The following is a 15892-nucleotide window of genomic DNA, read 5'->3' on the forward strand; positions in this document are numbered from 1 at the left end:
GGCTTCAGGTATATTTTTACACTTGCTTGATTTTTTTCTCTGCTTCCAGGTTGTATGGGAATTACCAAGTCACAGACTGAATCAATGGCTGAATGTCAGGTGGTAAGTGGTTAACCTAGGGAGCTCAGGTGCAAGCAATGAACCTGAGTAACCAGAAAGGGTGGACTTAGGGTCCAGCCCTCTTCACCTTCATTTAAGTGTTAGCAGCCAAGGGAGCAGCTTTTCTCTAGAGACTGTTATTTTTGAGCTGTTGCCAGTCATGGAAAGAGGTAAGGTAATTTTTTTTGTTATTTTCTATTGTTTCATACTGTTTATATGCTCGTAGAAAGCACTGCTCTCATTTTTTTTGCCCTATGTGGGTAGGATAAGGTGAAGCTCAACTGATCATATAACTAATGGTATCCTACTGCCTTAAAATGCCCTGCGCATACTTGATACTGTTGTAGAACAAATATCAAATTTGACTAGCATGGTAATTGCACTCACCAGAAATGCATGTCTGTGATAAGTTTACAGTTTGAATTATATCTTTTTTTTTTCTTTTACTTTTAAAAGGCAAATCTTACACTATGTTCATTCAAAGGGGTTCTGAAGCTTTGTTTTTCCCTAGAAGATGTCCTAGATTTTATTCTTTAATGTTGTTCCTGATTTATTAGATGTCCATGTTTCCCTGGATAGTACCATCTTTAGAGTTATACATCATCAGAGTGACTCATTCCAATGATGTATTGCATTAATACATCATCAAAGCGCCTTGCTCTGCTGTTGCACTAATGATATGTTAGTATAATACATCATCAGAGTGAACTGCACTGATGATGTATTACTTAGGTGGTGATGGCATTCTGTGAAGAAAAGGTTGAGGAGCAGGTTCAATACAGTCACAGGAGAAAAATTAGTCAATATAGAGTATAACTGTTTCTCTGGTAGTGATGCTGACGGTAAATTAGCACCATAGCCCCTGATCCGTACCCTTGCAGAAACACTGAGACATGCATTATCCCCAAAAGAGGAATGAATTCAGAACACTCAACTAAAGGATTTTTACAGAAGAGAGGAGAGGTATAACTATACATATCACTGGAAAGCTAAAGGTTATACATATAGCTATAATTACTGGCTACTGAAAGATTGAATGAATCAAACAGGGCCAGAAAAGGACATGGGTCTGCATATGTTCAGGAGCTACCTCTCTGTTGGAGAATGATACACATTTGGAAGACTGAGATATAAGGGCTGTAAGTGAACTGAGTTGAAGTGGCTGCTGCTTAGAAACATCTAACAGGGATATTAAAATGTTGCAAAGTATATAGAAGGCTATACCATGATATATTCTTAACTTTTTATTATATTCTTGTCTTAAACATGTTAGGCTGACGAGCAGAATGTGTTGCTGCCTCAGTTCAGTGAACTTCTTATGAACTTAGTAATTGATAAAATTTCCAAGTGAGGTGTGCCTAGACAAATGAAGATAAAAGGCAGTAATACCTGGTCACAGAATCACAGAATGGCCAAGGTTGGAAGGGACCTCAAGGATCGTGAATCTCCAACCTCCCTACCATGTGCAGGGCCACCAACTTCCACGTTTAATTCTAGACCAGGCTGCCCATGGCCCCATCCAATCTGGCCTTGAACACCTCCAGGGATGAGGCATCCACAACCTCTCTGGGCAGCCTGTTCCAGCACCTCACCACTCTCTCTGTAAAGAGCTTCCCCCTGACATCCAACCTAAATCTTCCCTCCTTCAACTTAAAACAATTTCCCCTTGTCATGCTGTTATCTACCATTTCAAAGAGTTGATTCCCCTCCTGTTTGTAGGCTTCCTTTAGGTACTGAAAGGCTGCAATGAGATCACCTCGCAGCCTTCTTTTCTCCAGGCTGAACAAACCCAGCTCCCTCAGCCCTTCTTTGTAGGGGAGGTGCTCTAGTCCCCTGATCACCTTCATGGCTCTTCCCTGTCCCTGCTGGCCACCTCTCTTCTGATGGATCCCATTTGGTCTTCAAATTGTTTTAAAATGTCTTTACACAAGATTAGAAGGATGAAACGGTATGCATTCATAAATAGCTGAAAATTCTGATGAATGTTATGACTGAACGACATTGGTATATTTCTAGAAATGATGTGTTATAAATGTCACTATATAAATAACACTTATTTGTTTTTACGTGCACCTATCTCTCTTCAATTTCTTCGTACAGAATTGGAAGTTCTCTTCAAGCTTAATTAAAGTCTAAATTCTAGGCCTTCTCACCACTGAGATTGCCCAGCTTTACAAAGGGCAGGTACTTTTCTCTTAATTGTATTGGTATTTAAGGGCTCTCAGAGTGATCTCCAAAGTAAGGTGTTGGAGCTGCTAAACTGTGAGTTTGCTTTCCAGAGGTACGAAAGTAAAAATGTTAAAAGGAAACCCATCAGAATTGTAGAGTGCTGAAAGAAGTTGTTATGGATTTTATTTATTTAATGTAATAGGCAGGCTGTGACATGTATTTTGTTTTCATTTGGTAAAGAAAAATAACACAGGCATGAAAACAGTTGTCTTTCTGCTCATGTTCATTCTGAGCTGGTTCTCTCATTATCTCCTTCATTGTTGTGCTTCTTAACTTCCTCCAGTTTTTCACATTCTTTTGCATGTAAACCTGGTTTAAGGTCTTTCTTATAGCTGCTGTCTCTGGGCTGCACAGGTTCTGCAATTCTCTGTTTCTTATTTCCCATTCCTGCGTATGCCCTCACCTGGTGTTGCCTGGTGAGACTTTCTTGGGCGTGTCAGAAATTATACAGGCCCTATGGGTATGAGCACCCTATGCAAGAGAGTCTGTGCACAGCGTGGTGCTGCTCTCCCTGCCACAGAGCCATACTCTGGCTGTGTAGACAACACATCAACTCCCAGGCAGGTTGCCTTTTAACTTTGAAACTGAGAGAAATTCTCTTTGTGCTCTGTACCTTCGAGTACTTCCTATATTTACCATCAGCCTCATTCTTGATGCCAAACATAAAATGAATAAATAAAACAGCCTCTGATTTTTTTCTGTCTGGACTTATCTGGATGGTAGTAATGCTGTAAGGGAGGAAAAGCGTGCCATCCAGCTGCCTGAAATATGAATTAGCTTTTTACAATGAACCATGTTGTAACAGTTCCTAAAAAGTCACGATGTTATGTGGCAATGTTCCTGATACAGCAAATCATTGCTTATCTTTTCTTTCTTATATTGTTAGATTCTATTCCCAGGGACTGAAATTGCTGTTTTAAGCTTTTATTTGGAAATTAATGCTTCGGAGTTGCTCAATATTTATATCACTACTGTAGGTATCTTCAAAGTAGCTTTCTTCTGATCCTTTATGATTTCCCCATGAGAAACAGAACAATATAAAATATTTTAAAAGATATCATGAAAATAGCAAACTTATTTTAGGTCCACAGACTTCTGACATAAATATTAGACAAAATAAATGTGATAACATTCCAGAAAATGCAGCAGAAACAGATGAAAAATTTCTTAAGTGGTGTTTAAAAAAATATTGAAAATGATAATTCTGATCACTGAAATATTGAAAATATCTTTCTAATTATCCATTTGTGGATTTGTACTGTTGTCATGTAATTGCAAAGAAGGCGTAATGAAGGAAGCTGTAAATATCCTGAGAATTACTAAGGTTTCTGTGGGGTGTATATGAAATAGTGTGTACCTGTTTGCTTGACTTCTGTACTCCTGTTGGCAGTAATGGCTTTTAATAGTGTAAGAACTGAACATACCCTTTGGGGCTGGACAAACCAAGGCTGCTTTTACGTGGCTTATGTGTATGTGTTTTATATCATCTGAGACAATCTGCCATAACAAAGGACAAAACATGATGTTCTATTTTTTTATAAATAAAGCTTTTGTTGAGATAGAAATTGCCAATTGCAGAAATACAGACATTCATGATTTATAAACAATAAACACTCCTTCTGGCAGCCTGCCATGCAGGTCCTTTTCTAAACTGTGAATGAGAAATGATGTGGAAGTTACAAACAGTACAGCTAACAGACCCGATAGGGTTTGAAGCAATATTGGTGGCAACTCAAATGCATGTTAGATGCTGTTAGGTTTGAGTAGTTCAGAGATATAATACAAGTACCTGGAGGTGTCTTTATCAATGAAATGTAAAATGAAATATAGTCTTACAGCTGTGTGGTAAAAGCAGTACATCATCTGAGACTTTGTCTTTCCAGTCTTTGATGTGAGGATGTAGATAAACAATTAGTTACCTGCACATCTGGATTTCAGATGATTGAAACTTCAATAAGCTTTATGCTTAACTGCAATTTTGCATAATTTTTTTGCATAAATTTTAAGTGAAAAACTGTGGGAAGTTTTGCCATGTCTGGCAAACAGTTGGACCACTCGCTTCTCTGAATCAGGCATCCAGCTCTAACAAGTCAATTTGTTCTTTTTCTGGCCTCTTCTGACTCAGCTTACTTGCTTGGATTCACCGGTGATGTTTCCTTCCTCTTGTGGTTACCCTGCCAGTGAAAAGAAGATATCCAACTTGAAATGGGTAACAGCTGCCCAATATTGTGTTCACATATTGCTCAGGCTTCTTGAGTGAGTGGGAAGAGGTGCTAACCGTTCAGGCTTTTCCATTTGATTTCATATATGTAAAATTTATTCAAATTTGATTTGGAGGAAAAAGCCATTTTTCAAAAGTGTTTGTGCTTTTATCTGGATGCCACACTGCTCTCATAGCATTTCTGAATGTGAGTACTTGCATGACTGTACTGGTAGGAGATCCAGTGCTCTCTAATTGCTTTGAGATATTTGGGTTTGATTATGCTCTAGCATTTTCTTGTCTACTCTGACAGTTTTCCTGTGTAAATACCTATTGTTTTATAGCAGTATTTTTGTTTGACTTGGTTTACTGACACTGCACAAAATAAATATATATGAACTTGAAGAAGTGAGCCGCTTACTAAAGTTCAAATATTTATTTAGAATAAGTCTTAATTTTTGAGAGGAAGTTAAGAAGCTGAAGACTTCTAATTTATTCTATTATTATTATTTTTTTAGATAATTTGTGTTTTACCTTCTCTATTTATAACTTATATACTGAAATTGCAATTCTCCGTTGATTAAAAATGAAAAAGTCCTTTTTTTTTTTTTTTTTTCATTCTAGTGTTTCAGATATGGTTTGTTACACTGGCTAAAGGCCTGAACAGAAGCTCACTGAAGTCAACGGAAGTCTTTCAGCTGACTCTTACCAAACATTGGATCAAATACTAAAATGCACCTCTTTCTACTGAAGTACAGCAAATCCTTTACAGTGTTATCAATAAGGGAATGCTGTAAGAGAAGAACAAATTCATATGAATACATACATTTTTTGCTCATGAATGTTCCCTAAGGGTAGGGGACAGTATAATAGTGTAGCAAGCATTGCAATAAATCAATTTTTAAATTTAATTGCATATTATTTTGTTTTTATGACATGTTGGTCCATTAATAGGTAAATATTCATAAAACAGATTAAAAATTGCAAATCTGCCAAATCAAATCTTTAAATATGATCATCCCTCTGCTGAATATAAGGATATGAAGTTCCTAATTTGGCTGGAATAAAGAACAAAAGTATTTTTGCTTTCATTAATTGAATACACATTCCCAAAAGTGAATGATGAGCTGTGATGTGTGTAAATAAAGTCTATCTCAGTACTTCAAAAATTAGAATGTTTATTTAAAATTGGCAACACTAGCATAAATCTCAGTCATTCTAGCTATGATAATGTCAATTTACATATGTAGTCATTCAGTAAAGAAACTGCAGAACCTTACTTAGCTAGCAAGTTTCACTATTTAATCATTCATTAATTAGCAAACTGGGTTAATTAGTAGTCTGACATTAATGATTTTTTTTCATTCACTGACTTCATTGAATTGCTAATTCATTGTGTATTAACCTCTTGTAACCAAATTTGGCTACTTCGAAGGTAACTTACATAGGTTCCTTTCTTTACTGAGTTATTACTTAAGTCCATTGGTAATGATTCTCTAGTTGTGTCTATTTCATTTTTTTCTACATTACAATCATGATGTACTCTCTTGTTAATAATTGAATAAACTCTTATCTATCTTTTTTTTTTTTTTTTTTTTAACTAGGTATCTCTTATTTAACAACCTCGTGATTAGTATATCTGTTCCAAACCTCAGTTTATATGTGTATGACCCAGTCTTATAGTCATGCTAGGTAAATTAACCCTGTTCTTGACAACTATGTTGAATGTAACAGGCCAATGCCTCTTTACTTTGAGGGTGACAGAGCACTGAAACAGGCTGCCCAGGGAGGTTGTGGAGTCTCATTCTCTGGAAACATTCAAAATGCACCTTGACACCTTCCTGTGAAACCTCTGTAGGGAACCTAATTTAGGTGGTGGACTAGATGATGTTCAGAGGTCACTTTCAACCGTTATGGTTGTGGGTTTTTTGTTTCATTTCCCCATACAACTGAAAAATGAGATGTTCCTATAATATCTATAGCCATTTTGATATCAAAAGGAACTATTGTAGAAAGGGAGGGGAGGAAAAAAAGTATCTCATCTAGGCTGCAACTTTCTTGTTTCCTTTGGGAAGTAGGTGATGCCATTGTGTCAGAATATACGTTGGAATGTAGAATATGTTGGAAAGGTTTCATTCTTTGGATGTATGTATGTGTAACAGTATAATAAGCTTTTAGACTTGTAAATGGTTGGATTTGCAAATTAGTAATTTCATTCCAGTGTTTGGTTTACATTAATGCCTAAATGATGTCAGCCAGGTTTGAGTCTCTTTTGTATTAGCTAATGTAACAAGGAATATCCTGTTTCATTCAATAGTATTACTCCCTCCCCACACACAGAAGGAAACACTGGGTATATAATATTATTTTCAAAAGGAGAAAGCCAATTTGTTGAAAAGAACTTGTTGGATTAGAAGGCGTGTTACATAGAAGCTCAGTGAACTAATGTGAATAAAGTTATGATCAAAATCCTTTCTGTATAGGTTGCTAGTTGAGAATGAGTTCTTGACTATAATTCACATAGCAAAGGGGTGATAGCAAGTCAGAAATTTCTTGCCCTTCTTATTTTCCGTCTGAGAGTTCAGAGTAGCTATCTGGGTAACTGAGAAAGGGAACCTTTAGTGATTCTTGACATGGAAATCATTTGAAACTGCTTCAGGAGAGGGTTGGGATGATGTTTCTTTACTTCAATTTGATTTAATAAAGTACTTCTTATTTGCTTTACTTTTGATTACTTCAACCTTTTCCAGAATCATAGAATCACAAGGTTGGGAACGACCTATAAGATCATCTAGTTCAACCGTCTTCTCATTACCACTGCTACCACAAGCTACTAAACCATATCTCACAGCTCCTCATCCAGATGCCTCATGAACACTGCCAGGGATGGCAACTCTACCAATCATGCTCAACTAAGTATGAAGCATTGGAAATTTCTTCAACATCCTGTATCAGCCTCTGTCACCTCATCTCATTATTGCTATCCCTAGTTCTTAAGTATTCAGGAGATAAGTCCCCACATGTTTCTATGTTCAGTATGACTTCAGCTTGATGTCAGACATTTCTGTCAACAGTGAAGAAAAACTGTTACAGAAGTTCTAAACCATGCATACAGCTAAGAGCAAATCTAATGTCTGTACAATAAATTTCCTGGGCTTCAAGATGCTTTTTATCAAAGACAAAGTAAATCACAAAATAAAATGATAACAAAGTAACAAGATTGAGACTTGAGGGAGATGAGTTCCATTTGTGGCCAACGGCATCAGAATTCAGACTGAAAATAATTTGTTAAAATTAGAACCGGTTTAGTAGGTTTAGAATGAATATTTTATTGCATTCGTTATCCTGTCATCAGTAAATTGTAAGTAGCTAGTTCTTTTAATCTCTTAACACGCTTTTCTTTTTTGAAAGCAGAATTTTGATTTTTTTTCTAGTGAGCTGAGGTTTTTCTTAAACTCGTTTCCTATGTTTGTGAGACATTTTTTGATATTGTCAAGTTATCTGACACTATGGTAGAAGCTTAGCTCTTAGACAAGAGAACTGCGTTGGATCTGCACATCATGAAAGAAAATACTATGAAATTTTGTTCGAAGGGAGCAGGAGCTATTCAGTGTTTAGATAAGCACTTCTTGTTACTAGCTTAGTCTGGCTGACAATCCAGGATGAACCTTTATGCACTACTTCTTTAGAACTCATAGTTATTTGCCACTCTTTCAGTATCTTTCATCAAGTACTAAATCTCCTTACTCCATCTCAAAAGTCCATGCTTTTTACTAAACTGTGGCATTTTCAACTAATCAAATCTCATCACAGCTATGATGCCGTAGACTGAGTACCGTTCCATGTTATTCTCTTGTTACAGGTTCTTTTCTCTTTTACGATGAAAATTATGTGGGAATTTCCCCTGTACATAATGGAAAAAAAGCCTGAGTATGTCAGTGTTGCTTTCCACATTCACAGATAAAATGGTGGCTCAGTATAGTCATGGAAGAGAATGATTACTACGTAGTACAGCATAGACTTATTGAAGTTTGTATGATTCATAAACTTCTGTGATGGTTTTTGTGAAGTTTTCCTTAGAATACTACTGCACTTGGTTATAGAATGAATATATGACCATCTGCAGTTAAAATATCTACTAGTAAATTCAGTTCATTTTAGTGTTATCTCCTAGGATTTATATATAGCTTAGGAACCAACAATTTGTTTATCTCTCTATTTATTGCTTCATTTAATAGTTGACAAAAGAAATATCATGTTATCGGTCAAATCTTTTCAAATAATTTCTGGGCTGACAATATCATGAGATTTTAGTACTAAGCATTGTTCTTCCTGTCAATACAGAACTTCCATTATTGATACCCTTACTGATTGCAGAATGCTTTTCATGAGCATGAAGATATTTGCATTGAGGCTTTTGAGTGCTTGTCTTCACATCTGAAGAGTGTAACTGACAATGGTATGTTCCTGTTTAAAAAAAAAAAAGAAAAAGGGGAGGGGGGGAGGAGTAAATATATATATATAAAGAAAAAAAAAAAACTAATTCTGGACTTTATTTAGTTTCTTATATTCCTATAATTTCAAGGAAAGTAAGGGAAATATTTCTTATTTTGTTCTACTCTCTGATACCCTAGGATTTACAGAGGAAGGCTTTAATATTTATATAATGTTTTTAATATACATTTCTGTCAATTATACACTCTGAAACATGTTCAGAATCATACAATTAAACTGAATATTAAAAAGTATAAATTATTATATCAGTAATGAAATAAGGAGCACTATGCTTTGAGTGGTGTAACCAATTATGTATTTCCTCATTAATTAGTTGCATCTGTAGTAAAGAACTTTATGAAACTGAACACATATGGCTGTCTTACACAAGTCTGAAAATATACAACTTCTAAAATATACCAATTCAGTAAGGGTAAGAGAAGTAGGCATGAAATAAATTCAGAAACCTTTCATATTTCAAGTAGAGGGTAGAGGGGTAAATGTAAAGTCCTGGAACCAGAAGATAGACATGAAAATCTGAAATAAAAGCCAATGTAAATAATTATTCTTATTGAAGTGTGTTGCAAATGAAAACATAGAATTTTTTTTTTTTTTTACTAAGTGGAATTATCTTGATCACAAGGCCATTATTTACTTTTCTTTTTGGGAGTGTAATTAGAAAACTAATTAGACAAATACTGTTAATAATTTACTTAATAATTTTCAAAAGGCTCAGAAACAAACACAGTTCTCAGTACATGTCTGTGAACTGTGTTTGTTTTAAAAAAAAAAACAACAAAAAACAACTAACACTGTATTTTATTATGAAACACAGGGAGGGGGGGAAAGGGGAGGTAATGTGATCCTCTTTGGCTTGCAACTCTGATAACCAGTCTTGAGATAAAGAATGTTGTTGGTTAATTCAATAGTAAATAGGTATCTGATTTCTTTGGCCTAGGAGTTCAAGGTAGTTGGATAGGATGTGCACATCATACAGCCTTTGTTCAGAATGCAAGACTGTGAAAGTTCTAAGCAATGCTGAAATGATTAGCCAGCTGAAATTACAAAAATTCCTCAAATGTTTCCTCCAAAATGTTTGGGGTGTCTGGGGGAGTAGGGTGGTGGTGAAACTTGTCCATTAACTTCTGTTTTTATTCTTTTTAATTTAAAACTCTGATCTACTGATTTGGAGAAGTGGTAATTTTCTAGAGGCAAGTCTAAAACGTATAATGCTGAAAATTTCATTAAAGAATTTTTAAAACTTTCCAAGGTCTTCCTGTATGTTCTACTGTCTCTTATTTTTAGGGGGAAAATTGTGTATAATTTCAAACAGATTGTTTGTCTGTATAGGATCTTGTGTAGATTTGATTAACACCACACTGTCAAGTCTTTAGGGTCGGGGCAGATTGTATTAGAAGCATGACAAGTAGTTAATGAATTTGCATTGACTAATCCATACAAAGCTAAAGATTTTTCTGTCAGGATTAATGTCCAAAAAAGAGTAGGACACACTATTTGATACATTATCTTGCACTGAATCACATTGTTATTGGACATAAGATTAAAGAACTATGTTATTTTGTTTCCTTCTGTAGATATACAACTGTTATTTGCTATGATGCTTATGTATAGTCATTAAATTAAGAATTCATTTAATCATCAATGATGTTCTCTTGTAACTTCTCAATATAAGGTACGTATACTTGCAGTAATGGGATAAATACAGAATCTGGCACACGTCCATGTCCTAATAGCTATTGCTGTGTAGCCATTCAGAATCTTAGAAATTTTGATATATGCCTTCAATTTGAACAGAGCTGTCAGAAGACTTGGTAATGAAACATTTTGTGCTTTCAGATGTTGCCTAGATATGTCATGACCAAGAAGAGCTGCTGTTTCTTAAGAATCTAGTGGTCTAAATGAAATAAATATCATGCAGTCCTGTGTTATTTCAGGAGTCAGAATTTGGTGGAAAATATTGTTCCGATTCTTTTTAGAGGGAAATAAGATATTGCTAGTATTTTCTCAAAATGGTGAGAGGAGATAATGTAGGCCCTTGGTACTGAAGAAGAGAAAGAGATTGAGAAAGATATATTATCAGATTCAGAACAAAATTTTGTAGTCTATGCAAAATAAATCAGTGGAAAAAAATTTACTATTGTTGTCATAAGGGCTGTCAATTAAAATCCTAATAAAAAAATTACAGTCCACAACAGCATGAGAATGTAGAGTTAGGGCAAGACATTCTTCCTGAAAGTATTATTATTATTTTTTTTAATTAAAAAAAAGGTGATTGCTTTGTTTAGGACTAAGTCATATAACTGAGTGGAAAAACTCAGACATTAAACACGTCTAATGCTGCCCATTTAAATAAGGCAGTTTGTGCTAGTTACATAGAATCATGGAATCACAAAGGTTGGAAAAGACCTTAAAGTTCATCAAGACCAACCATGACCTAACCATACTACCCTAATAACCCTCTGCTAACTCATGTCCCAACTGCTCATGTCTCGTGAGCAATTCTAAGAGGATACTGAAAAAAAAAATGTATTTTGAACACTTATTTGATATCTTCAGTAAATCTTGTTGTCTATTATATACAGAGTGTCTATGTTTAAAGAAAACAAAACAAAACCCCCAAAACAGAAAAACAACCGTACAAGATTTCCAAACAACAGATTACTGATTACTGTGTTCCAGATAACATTCAAACTAAATATCATGGCAAGATATTAATAGGAGACAAAATAGCAAAATACTTTCATTTGCAGAATTTTTTTTTTAATTGTTTAGGGATTGTTGTTTATTTGGTTTTGGGTTTGTTTTCTTTTTGTTGTTTGTTAAGCTAACAATCAATAATTCTAAAAAAATACATAATCTGGAACAATATGATCTAGGTATTTTAAGAAGAATCAAGACTTTGGTATTGTGATACATAAATGATGAAAATGGCATTTCTGTTCCCAGTGATGCTGAAGAAAAAAGAATAGAGTATTAGGATGTAATAGGGAAAGATTAAAAAGCAAAAGGGGCTGTTCTACAAATCCATGGTATGTCTGTATCTTTAGCATTTTTACATTTTGGTGTGCTGTGCTGAATATTCTAACTTTAAAAAAAAAAAGAAAGAAAAGGAAAAAACTTCAGAAAATTGAAGTCCGTTTGAATGTTCTAAGGAACAGAAATGAAAACTACACTGGGTAAGACTTTTCAGTTGAAAAGGTATTGGAGGAGGAAATAAATCAATCCATTCAGATGAGAAACTCTCACCAAATCAAACGCTATCAAGTCCATTACCAGAAGCTGTGTGAATGTAGTGAAAAGTTTGTGTTTTTTATGTATTTGAATTATTTTTTGAGAACTGGTGGTAGATGGAACTTATTTGATTATGAGTCCGGTAATCTCTTCCTCTGACATACAAATGATGTTCACATTCTGAACAAAAGTATCTATAATTGAGTTCGTTTGTTTTATTTTGCCATTTCAGAAGACAGCTATGTCTTCTCTTTCCCCTATATCAGTTGGTCTTTGGGAAATGTTTTGTTGTCTGGGGCCCAAATATAGTTCACATGTGAATTCGTTATGGGGGAAATGTTTGGCAACATCTAAAAAAGCTTGAGTATGCTCAGTGCTGCTGAAATACTATCCAGAAGAATAACATGGTAATATAAAGGCTAAAAATTAGTTCATGAATAATACTGGCCTATAAGATAAGAGCAATGGAAGGTTGTAAATTAATACCTAGCGCACATCCTTCAAAAGTGGGAAAATACTGAATGTGATTTACCTTGCTAGTAAAGCTGTTGGCTGTGTAGATTACATTCATCATTATCACTTATAACATCCATCTCAAGATTAATGTCACAGGCTGATATCAACCATTTTGGTTCCTGAGGTGAATATGATCATACAGTTCTTGTAAATAGTACTTATTCTTGTCTCCAGCCTTCTCATTTTTGATCAACTCTCTACTGTAAATGCTTGCCACCTACTTGTGTACCACATGGTACATCACAATGCATTTATATATTGTATTTAAGTACTTCCTCAGGTGCAATAGCTCTTTTATCTGTGAACAGATCTCTGTAACTTAGATCAATCAAATGGCAAATAACTCTTCTGGGCAAACTTCAGCACTCCAGAGTCTAAGAACCTGCTCAGGTTCTTATCCCTTCTTGGTCCTCAGTTTCCCATTTGTGACCATTCAACTCATCCATGCCAAATAATCTCTTTTAATATGATCTAAATTTTAATTATTTTTATTGTGTTTTCCCCAATTGCTTATATGTTTAGTGAAAGCACTCCTGAGTAAAGATTCTTAGTGAAATCATAATTATTCCCTGTGGCTGTTTTCCCTGTAGCTTTTTAGGCTTGGTAGTTTTGAGAGTCAATTAAAATAACTGTTTGCAAAACTGTTTGCAACTCTGATATATGAGCTGTTACAGTGTATTGGTTTCAAACTTTCTAAAAATAATCTTAGAGAACATGCATTTGTGGTGGAGTACAAGGAGAATTAATTTTAACTTAGTCATTCTGAAGAGATCATTTGGTATCATGGGACATTCAAAAAACTGGGTAATTTTTCCTTTGCCAGGATACCCTTTTCAAGATGCTGTTGCTGTTTCTTTGAAGAAAATAGAAGTGATATCAGAAATATACAGATAATGTTGCTGTTTGCATTCTCTTAAGCTGTATATAAAATTGAGGCAAATGAGGTAGTGCCTCCTTAAGCTCCTTGGAGCTGTAAGAGGAAGGAACACTCAAAAGTGTAATGGAGGCAACAGTTTTAAGTGCTTCAATAAGGAAATGAATCAGTGCTTTGCCATTAGATTTAGAAAAAGTCTGTTTAATTTATGGATTAAACAATTTATTTTTGACATAAATCTGTGTAGTAGTTAAATATCTTTTGAACGTATTTGATTTCCAGCTAAAGAAAAGGATTTCTCTGTGGCTGAAGAACAATTATGTAAATCAGAGATCATAACCACAGCTTAGACTATTTTAGTATGACATCCTGAGTACTGGATTGCAGAGAGAATTTTGGAGCATTATGCAATTATGCTTTGTACTGTGTCAGGCCAAAGAGTGATGTGAATTTTGTGGTTGTAATTTTGATGGCTTCACCTGTCCACTCCATGCCTCCATGCTTGCCTCATCCAATGCTCCCAGTAGTTTGAAATGTTCACTCTGTCAGTCAGTGTCTACTCGCACCGTTACTTTGCAACTGAAAGATAGAAAATTTCTACAATAAAGAGGAAATACTTTAATGTTGTGATGAACAATCCAAAGGGGGGGGGGGAAGGAGGAGGAAGGCTGTTTAGAGTGTGGGATAATATGGCGACTAAGGATCGAATTCATGAAATGTTCTTGTTTCAAATAGGGATGGTGAAGGACTAATTTGTATATATTGTTTTCTTTGAATTATGGTTACCAAGTTGTTTTGGTAGCTCATGTGAAGCACTTGTTTTGCAAGTAAATAGCACTATTGTTGGTACTAGTTCACACTATTATCAAAGAATAGGCAAATTTCTCTTGATTCAGACTCCTTACTAAGAAGGATTTAAAAAAAAAAAAAAAAAAAGTTATGTTTTCTTATTTATTTTGCTTTGCTTTTAATGAGTTCTGTTTCCAGTATATATAATGATTTACTGAAGACCCCTGGATAAATTATGGATCTACTGGCTGTGTAGTGTAGCTTGGCAGAAAGGAGGATGCACACAAAGATATTAGTGGAAAATAATTAAGTAGAATTCATTACTTGACATCATGTTATAACAAGCCTAGCAAAAGCTTGTTGCAGATCTTAAATCTATCATGGCTTACACTGTTGAGAAAATAAGAGTATTTCATGGCAATGCTGTAAGATGAGACTGTTCTTAAATGAATATTTTTGTGGGTGTGGATCTGGATTTTACTGTCTATATCTAAGTTTCTTTCAGAGTTAGCATGGTGTTCTGACTTGCACCGTTTTTTATTTGTGTTATGTTTCCTCTTACACTTTGCGAAAATTCATTTTTGCTCATCTAGGCTGAGAATTTTGGCTCTATGTAAACTACTGTAGTTAATGTGAATATCTCAGTGTGAAAAGACTGCTATTTTAATTGTGTGTTCCATTCAGTAAGAATATCAAAGTCAGAATCCAAAGTACTCAATTCACTCCTTCCTGCTTCTAGTATTCTTTCATCATTCAGCTAGGAAAAGACAATTAAATTTTAATTCAGTTAGTCTAAAGTTTTTAAACTCTAATTTATTTTGGAGGACGTTTGTAGGGATAGATACGGACTTAACATAAACCAGAAGTGTGGAAAAAAAATTCCCTAATGGAACTTTAATATTACCTATTTATATGCCAATTTCCAATTTGGCATACAGACATTGTGAACTTGTAACTCAGGTTGATTGTTATCGTACTGTATGCATTGTGAATTGAAAGGGGAATGCATTCCTCTTGGTCCATCAAGGGAGTTTGCTGCTGCTACTGTTCATCAGTTCACAGAAACTGCCAAAATCAATGTCTGCCTTGCCCTCCTTATGTCTAATGCACTTTCTCTATAATCTCTGGGGGTTACACCAAGCTTTTATAACTGGTAGCTTGGTATAGCAAGAGAAGAAGGCAAGGTGAATGAAAAAAAAGATACTAAAGTTTCTTACTAGGACACTAGGACCATTGGTCTTCATCAGAGCCACCTTTGTGAAACAGTGATCTTTCCAGCAGCCTTCAGAAAGTCATACTTTGCCACTAAGTGGAAAACCACAATTATGCTCTGATGGATGTTCAAGATTACAGTATTTCTTATTTTCACTTTTTACAGTTTCAAATAAATGTCTCCCCTGTTTCCTGCTGCCTTACTGCTCCCAAAGAGTACATTCACA

The 15892-nt window shown here is 35.0% G+C and overlaps 1 protein-coding gene and 1 long non-coding RNA gene across 2 annotated transcripts in view; both read left to right on the forward strand.

Annotated features, from left to right (window-relative positions):
• RPS24 (ribosomal protein S24) overlaps positions 1-15892 on the forward strand; it is a 773435-nt gene that overhangs the window by 28156 nt on the left and 729387 nt on the right. The window lies entirely within an intron of this gene.
• LOC128077507 (uncharacterized) lies at positions 61-9007 on the forward strand. Its single transcript, XR_008205037.1, has 3 exons — positions 61-269; positions 8391-8458; positions 8873-9007. It is a non-coding gene; the product is annotated as an uncharacterized LOC128077507 (long non-coding RNA).

This window comes from Tympanuchus pallidicinctus, unplaced genomic scaffold (assembly GCF_026119805.1).
Source record: "Tympanuchus pallidicinctus isolate F22 unplaced genomic scaffold, pur_lepc_1.0 scaffold16, whole genome shotgun sequence".
Classification (NCBI taxonomy): domain Eukaryota; kingdom Metazoa; phylum Chordata; class Aves; order Galliformes; family Phasianidae; genus Tympanuchus; species Tympanuchus pallidicinctus.